Source organism: Pseudophryne corroboree, chromosome 9 (genome assembly GCF_028390025.1).
Source record: "Pseudophryne corroboree isolate aPseCor3 chromosome 9, aPseCor3.hap2, whole genome shotgun sequence".
Lineage (NCBI taxonomy): Eukaryota > Metazoa > Chordata > Amphibia > Anura > Myobatrachidae > Pseudophryne > Pseudophryne corroboree.
Window position 1 is genome coordinate 259518103 of NC_086452.1, and position 8135 is coordinate 259526237.

At 51.1% G+C, this 8135-nt stretch overlaps 1 long non-coding RNA gene across 1 annotated transcript in view; it reads right to left on the minus strand.

The window, feature by feature from the left end:
• Positions 1 to 2173, minus strand: part of LOC134957972 (uncharacterized) — a 216487-nt gene extending 214314 nt beyond the window's left edge. The window contains exon 1 of the long non-coding RNA XR_010186819.1: positions 1472 to 2173. This is a non-coding gene — a long non-coding RNA (uncharacterized LOC134957972). The remainder of the gene's footprint in view (positions 1 to 1471) is intronic.
• Between the last annotated feature and the right edge of the window lie 5962 nt (positions 2174 to 8135).

The following is an 8135-nucleotide window of genomic DNA, read 5'->3' on the forward strand; positions in this document are numbered from 1 at the left end:
CTCTTTCTACAATCTTTGTGAGTCAAATATTCTGTTTCATCACAGAATTTGGACGTGCAACCCGCGGGATGCCCTAGTGTCCTGATTTCAGATGGACATGGATGGCGGTGGACCTGTAACCTGTTTCTCTGTTGGCATCCTGTTGAGAGCTGCAGTCCCCAGCAGGCAGCTGTGTGTCAGTGACGTGCGGTGAAGTCTGTGGCTGGAGAGGCACACATGGGGGTAAAAGGTGGGGAGGGGGTTATTCGCTTGTTGACCCCAACCCCTCCTCCAGCATTCACTTACCCCAATCCCTCTGGCCCTCACTGACTCCCAGTCCGCGGCTGTAAGTTCCGGGGAAGGAGCGAGGAAGCTCAAGGGAAGGGTGATTCCTGCTGCCAGCGATTGCACGCTCCGGTGGGGATGGGGAATCAGGCACAAGTACCTGCGGCTGCAAGCTCCAGGAGGGGTACAGGGCAGGTATAAGTACTCGTGGCTGCAAACTCCAGGGGGGTTGGGGCGGAGATCAGGCACTAGTTCCTGCAGCTGCAAGCTCCAGGAGGTGGGGGTATAAGTACCCACGGCAGCAAGCTCCAGGAGGGGGAGGGGGCAGGCATAGGCATGCGGAGCACATTTTATTAGAGGGTGCACCGTCGGAGGGGCATGTCTAGCACCACCTATTGGCATTCGTTTCTATTCCATATGCACCTTACCCAGTGGCGTCACAACCCAGGTGCAGGGGTTGCGGACCGCACCAAGGCTGTCACCCTCAGAGGGATGACACCAAAGTGCTGGCTCTTCTACAGTGACAGGAGCTAGGATAATCTCCTGCAGCACTCGGCTCCTGTCACAGATTAAGAGCTGTCACTGCACCAGCCTAGCCTCTGGAGGCAGCCAGCATCTCTGGAGATGCTGGACACCCCCCGGAGTGACGTAACGTAACAGGGATCCCGTAAAGCTAAGCCCCCTTTTTTATTAAGCGATGGCCCTTAATCAGGTGTCCGCGAAGAGAGAAGGGTAATGGCAGCTTGGGCAAGTGTATGGATGGAGGTGTATTTGTGGGGGTGGGAGTTGGTAGAGTAGAGACTCCTGAACCAATATACTAGTAGAATGTAATACAATATACTGTATAATAGCAGTGACTCTCTCTATGCCTACTACAACTGCCAATAACAACAACAACAACAACAACAACAACAACACTAAGGGGTCTATTTACTAAGCCTTGGATGGAGATAAAGTCAACGGAGATAAAGTATTAGCCAATCAGCTCCTTACTGTCATTTTTCAAACCCAGCCTGTGTCATGGCAGTTAGAAGCTGATTGGCTGGTACTTTATCACCGTTGACTTTATCTCCATCTAAGGCTTAGTAAATAGTCCCCTGAGTGCCGTCAGCTACTATTATTATGTACAGTGCCATATTGGCTTCACAGTAAAGACAAGCATATTATACTTTATGCCCTCCCACGCCTCTCCAGGGTACACACTCACCCAGCACCAGCCGAGCCACATTGGACAGGAGTATCATGATGGGTGCCATCTGACATCCAGATCAGCCCCTGCACACTCAGCACCTGCTCTCTTGCACTGCCTGCTGCTCCTTTGTCAGAACGTAATGCTTCCCCAGCGGACTCCACCAGCATACAACCCATGGCGGCTCAGACTAGAGCAGCGGCAATTGCAGTTAGTCCACATTGCGGGGGAGCACGGCAATCAAGGGGCACAGTCCCGGAGTACCGTCAGACCAAACTTTCCCTGCGATAGCACAGTACATCGATGTGGGGCACCCGTGATTATCCCGGGCGGCCACCAGCCGGGCAGTAATGCAGTCCTGACTGGCGGGGAGAGGATAGTAGTCGGCATCCGGCGTGAGTCAGTGGGGGGGTGCCTGTCCGTTCCAGGCGCCCCCCGTGCGCACACAGGTATATGTTCCCATGTCTGCAAGCTCCGGTAAAGGTGTGTGGGGGAGGTCGGGATATTGGCACCCGGCGGCTGCAAGGGAGAGGGGGGGGGGGGGGGGGGGTCAGGTATCAGTACGCTGGGCAGGGAGAGACGCTGGGCAGGGAGAGAGCCGGTGACACTGGGAAGGGGGAGAGACAGATCAGTGCTGTCCAATCATGTCTGCCTGACTGACAGGAGCGTGCTTTCATGTGGGCTGAAGGCACGTACCCTGTCACTGAGGCAGGTCTGCTGGTGCCGCTTCTCATGATTTTTGAATGGGCTTTTTGTGCCCGCAGCTTGGCCCCGCCCCCTGTCCGCCTCCAACCTCATTCACTTTATCATTGACAGTGGGAGGCAGAGCTCTCGCTGCCTCCCACCCACAATTGGCTCTTTTTTCGTATCAAATAGAATTGGAAAAATACAAAGAAGATATTTAAGACACAGAATATGTGTTATAAATATCTTCTTTGTATTATATTAAACATTATGACAGGTGAGGCACTGCCTCCCCTGCAGCCCCTGCTGCACGTCCCTGACTCACGCACATGCAGCCCAGAGCAAGCACCCGCCAGAGCCAGATACAGCTCTGTCCCTTCTGTGGAGATAGGGCTACGCCATCTGCAGCTGCCGAAATCGATAGCTGCTTACTGTTCATACATTGCTCCCGCATATCGGTGTGCTGTCTTATAGATAGCAGTGCCAATATGGACAGGGACGCATAGCGTTGGCGGCCAAATGGGGGCATGTCGGGAGCATGATCACGGCAGCAGCATGACATCACACACAGCCACCGCGATCGTGAACATGGCGGCGAGGCTTCTGCGGGCACCAGCAGGAGCCATCACTAATTTCTACGATGAAGCAGAAATTGCGAAGCAATCGCAATTTCTGCTTCATCAAGGGAGGTGAGGCGTCGGTCAGCATGCTGGGCGGCCTTGCCCAACGATGCATGACCCCAGAATGCTAGGAAAAGGATTTCACGTTCTGCTAATTAGCAGAATTTGCTATCCTTACTGAATTAGGCCCACAGTACAGTGCAATTGCAGACAGTGCATGTGTCATACAATGCATATGCACACAGATGAAGTTTGATATCATCCATTAACTAATCACTCTTCTCATGAAATGGGCATACACTGAAGGAGCAGCTATGAATCTAATTTATATCTATGAATCAGGCCCTTTGTCTCTGAATTTTGATTCTCCCCTGTGGACCTTGTATTTCTGGATAAAAAAGTGCTTGAACAGAATATCAGAAGTGCAAGAGCCACCTCTATAGATTGTAAACTGTATCAGCAGTGCCCTCACGCCTTCATCTTCTATACATGCTTATGCATACTTGCCTACTTTCAAAAAACAGATTCAGGCCAGGAGATTCTATACTGTATGACAGTGTGCACGGCAAACCTCTAAGGGGGCGTGTCTAGCTCCATCTATGGGCATGTCTACTGGCGCTCTGATTGCTGTCCTGCAGTTGCACACAGGAGTCATTACCATCCTACACACACACAAACAGGTCAGTGCCAGACTACACACACACAAACAGGTCAGTGCCAGACCACACACACAGGTGTCAGGGCCACCCTACACACACACACACACACACACACACACACACACACACACACACACACACTGTGGGTAGAACCACACACTCACCTTGGGACCAGGCACTCCTTCTCAAGCCACCTCCAAGCTCAAGGAATCTTCCTGCCAGAGCGGCTCTCTGTGCCTGGCCTGTCCTGCTATCACTCCCCCTCACAGACATCTCACTGCTTCCATTTGTGCAGGGGCGGAAGGGGACGGGGATCCGCTGCTGCTGCCGCCGGAGCTGTCTCATCGCATGTGATCTCCGTGCCTGCCCTGCACTAGTGAACGGGAGGCAGGGAGATCACCGCTTGTAGGCATTGGTGTGCGGCTACATGGCCTGCGCCGCGGTGAACGGCCGTATCAACCTCCGCCCCCATCGTGTCAGAGGTCACACATGTGCGACCTGGATTTTACATGGGGCTGGGGGATACCGGGGGATTGGAGGTACTTTCCGAGGCAGTGGTAGACTGGCCGGGGAAATGTGAGGCTCCAGCATAATGCAGGAGTGTCGGCAACTATGTGTTTATGCTAACTGCACACTGTAATTATGTATCTATATGAATTTATAATGTCTGTTTGTATCCAGATGCTTGTTTTCCTCCTTATACATCGCTATTAGAACCCTAGTAGTGCCTTACAAATAGAGATGAGCGCCTGAAATTTTTCGGGTTTTGTGTTTTGGTTTTGGGTTCGGTTCCGCGGCCGTGTTTTGGGTTCGACCGCGTTTTGGCAAAACCTCACCGAATTTTTTTTGTCGGATTCGGGTGTGTTTTGGATTCGGGTGTTTTTTTAAAAAAACACTAAAAAACAGCTTAAATCATAGAATTTGGGGGTCATTTTGATCCCATATTATTATTAACCTCAAAAACCATAATTTCCACTCATTTTCAGTCTATTCTGAATACCTCACACCTCACAATATTATTTTTAGTCCTAAAATTTGCACCAAGGTCGCTGGATGACTAAGCTAAGCGACACTAGTGGCCGACACAAACACCTGGCCCATCTAGGAGTGGCACTGCAGTGTCACGCAGGATGTCCCTTCCAAAAAACCCTCCCCAATCAGCACATGACGCAAAGAAAAAAAGAGGCGCAATGAGGTAGCTGACTGTGTGAGTAAGATAAGCGACCCTAGTGGCCGACACAAACACCGGGCCCATTTAGGAGTGGCACTGCAGTGTCACGCAGGATGTCCCTTCCAAAAAACCCTCCCCAATCAGCACATGACGCAAAGAAAAAAAGAGGCGCAATGAGGTAGCTGACTGTGTGAGTAAGATTAGCGACCCTAGTGGCCGACACAAACACCGTGCCCATTTAGGAGTGGCACTGCAGTGTCACGCAGGATGTCCCTTCCAAAAAACCCTCCCCAATCAGCACATGACGCAAAGAAAAAAAGAGGCGCAATGAGGTAGCTGACTGTGTGAGTAAGATTAGCGACCCTAGTGGCCGACACAAACACCGGGCCCATTTAGGAGTGGCACTGCAGTGTCACGCAGGATGTCCCTTCCAAAAAACCCTCCCCAATCAGCACATGACGCAAAGAAAAAAAGAGGCGCAATGAGGTAGCTGACTGTGTGAGTAAGATTAGCGACCCTAGTGGCCGACACAAACACCGGGCCCATTTAGGAGTGGCACTGCAGTGTCACGCAGGATGTCCCTTCCAAAAAACCCTCCCCAATCAGCACATGACGCAAAGAAAAAAAGAGGCGCAATGAGGTAGCTGACTGTGTGAGTAAGATTAGCGACCCTAGTGGCCGACACAAACACCGGGCCCATTTAGGAGTGGCACTGCAGTGTCACGCAGGATGTCCCTTCCAAAAAACCCTCCCCAATCAGCACATGACGCAAAGAAAAAAAGAGGCGCAATGAGGTAGCTGACTGTGTGAGTAAGATTAGCGACCCTAGTGGCCGACACAAACACCGGGCCCATTTAGGAGTGGCACTGCAGTGTCACGCAGGATGTCCCTTCCAAAAAACCCTCCCCAATCAGCACATGACGCAAAGAAAAAAAGAGGCGCAATGAGGTAGCTGACTGTGTGAGTAAGATTAGCGACCCTAGTGGCCGACACAAACACCGGGCCCATTTAGGAGTGGCACTGCAGTGTCACGCAGGATGTCCCTTCCAAAAAACCCTCCCCAAACAGCACATGACGCAAAGAAAAATAAAAGAAAAAAGAGGTGCAAGATGGAATTGTCCTTGGGCCCTCCCACCCACCCTTATGTTGTATAAACAAAACAGGACATGCACACTTTAACCAACCCATCATTTCAGTGACAGGGTCTGCCACACGACTGTGACTGATATGACGGGTTGGTTTGGACCCCCCCCCCAAAAAAGAAGCAATTAATCTCTCCTTGCACAAACTGGCTCTACAGAGGCAAGATGTCCACCTCATCATCACCCTCCGATATATCACCGTGTACATCCCCCTCCTCACAGATTATCAATTCGTCCCCACTGGAATCCACCATCTCAGCTCCCTGTGTACTTTGTGGAGGCAATTGCTGCTGGTCAATGTCTCCGCGGAGGAATTGATTATAATTCATTTTAATGAACATCATCTTCTCCACATTTTCTGGATGTAACCTCGTACGCCGATTGCTGACAAGGTGAGCGGCGGCACTAAACACTCTTTCGGAGTACACACTTGTGGGAGGGCAACTTAGGTAGAATAAAGCCAGTTTGTGCAATGGCCTCCAAATTGCCTCTTTTTCCTGCCAGTATAAGTATGGACTGTGTGACGTGCCTACTTGGATGCGGTCACTCATATAATCCTCCACCATTCTTTCAATGGTGAGAGAATCATATGCAGTGACAGTAGACGACATGTCCGTAATCGTTGTCAGGTCCTTCAGTCCGGACCAGATGTCAGCATCAGCAGTCGCTCCAGACTGCCCTGCATCACCGCCAGCGGGTGGGCTCGGAATTCTGAGCCTTTTCCTCGCACCCCCAGTTGCGGGAGAATGTGAAGGAGGAGATGTTGACAGGTCGCGTTCCGCTTGACTTGACAATTTTCTCACCAGCAGGTCTTTCAACCCCAGCAGACTTGTGTCTGCCGGAAAGAGAGATCCAAGGTAGGCTTTAAATCTAGGATCGAGCACGGTGGCCAAAATGTAGTGCTCTGATTTCAACAGATTGACCACCCGTGAATCCTTGTTAAGCGAATTAAGGGCTCCATCCACAAGTCCCACATGCCTAGCGGAATCGCTCCGTGTTAGCTCCTCCTTCAATGTCTCCAGCTTCTTCTGCAAAAGCCTGATGAGGGGAATGACCTGACTCAGGCTGGCAGTGTCTGAACTGACTTCACGTGTGGCAAGTTCAAAGGGCATCAGAACCTTGCACAACGTTGAAATCATTCTCCACTGCGCTTGAGACAGGTGCATTCCACCTACTATATCGTGCTCAATTGTATAGGCTTGAATGGCCTTTTGCTGCTCCTCCAACCTCTGAAGCATATAGAGGGTTGAATTCCACCTCGTTACCACTTCTTGCTTCAGATGATGGCAGGGCAGGTTCAGTAGTTTTTGGTGGTGCTCCAGTCTTCTGTACGTGGTGCCTGTACGCCGAAAGTGTCCCGCAATTTTTCTGGCCACCGACAGCATCTCTTGCACGCCCCTGTCGTTTTTTAAATAATTCTGCACCACCAAATTCAAGGTATGTGCAAAACATGGGACGTGCTGGAATTTGCCCATATTTAATGCACACACAATATTGCTGGCGTTGTCCGATGCCACAAATCCACAGGAGAGTCCAATTGGGGTAAGCCATTCCGCGATGATCTTCCTCAGTTGCCGTAAGAGGTTTTCAGCTGTGTGCGTATTCTGGAAAGCGGTGATACAAAGCGTAGCCTGCCTAGGAAAGAGTTGGCGTTTGCGAGATGCTGCTACTGGTGCTGCCGCTGCTGTTCTTGCGGCGGGAGTCCATACATCTACCCAGTGGGCTGTCACAGTCATATAGTCCTGACCCTGCCCTGCTCCACTTGTCCACATGTCCGTGGTTAAGTGGACATTGGGTACAACTGCATTTTTTAGGACACTGGTGAGTCTTTTTCTGACGTCCGTGTACATTCTCGGTATCGCCTGCCTAGAGAAGTGGAACCTAGATGGTATTTGGTAACGGGGGCACACTGCCTCAATAAATTGTCTAGTTCCCTGTGAACTAACGGCGGATACCGGACGCACGTCTAACACCAACATAGTTGTCAAGGCCTCAGTTATCCGCTTTGCAGCAGGATGACTGCTGTGATATTTCATCTTCCTCGCAAAGGACTGTTGAACAGTCAATTGCTTACTGGAAGTAGTACAAGTGGGCTTACGACTTCCCCTCTGGGATGACCATCGACTCCCAGCAGCAACAACAGCAGCGCCAGCAGCAGTAGGCGTTACACGCAAGGATGCATCGGAGGAATCCCAGGCAGGAGAGGACTCGTCAGAATTGCCAGTGACATTGCCTGCAGGACTATTGGCATTCCTGGGGAAGGAGGAAATTGACCCTGAGGGAGTTGGTGGGGTGGTTTGCGTGAGCTTGGTTACAAGAGGAAGGGATTTACTGGTCAGTGGACTGCTTCCGCTGTCACCCAAAGTTTTTGAACTTGTCACTGACTTATTATGAATGCGCTGCAGG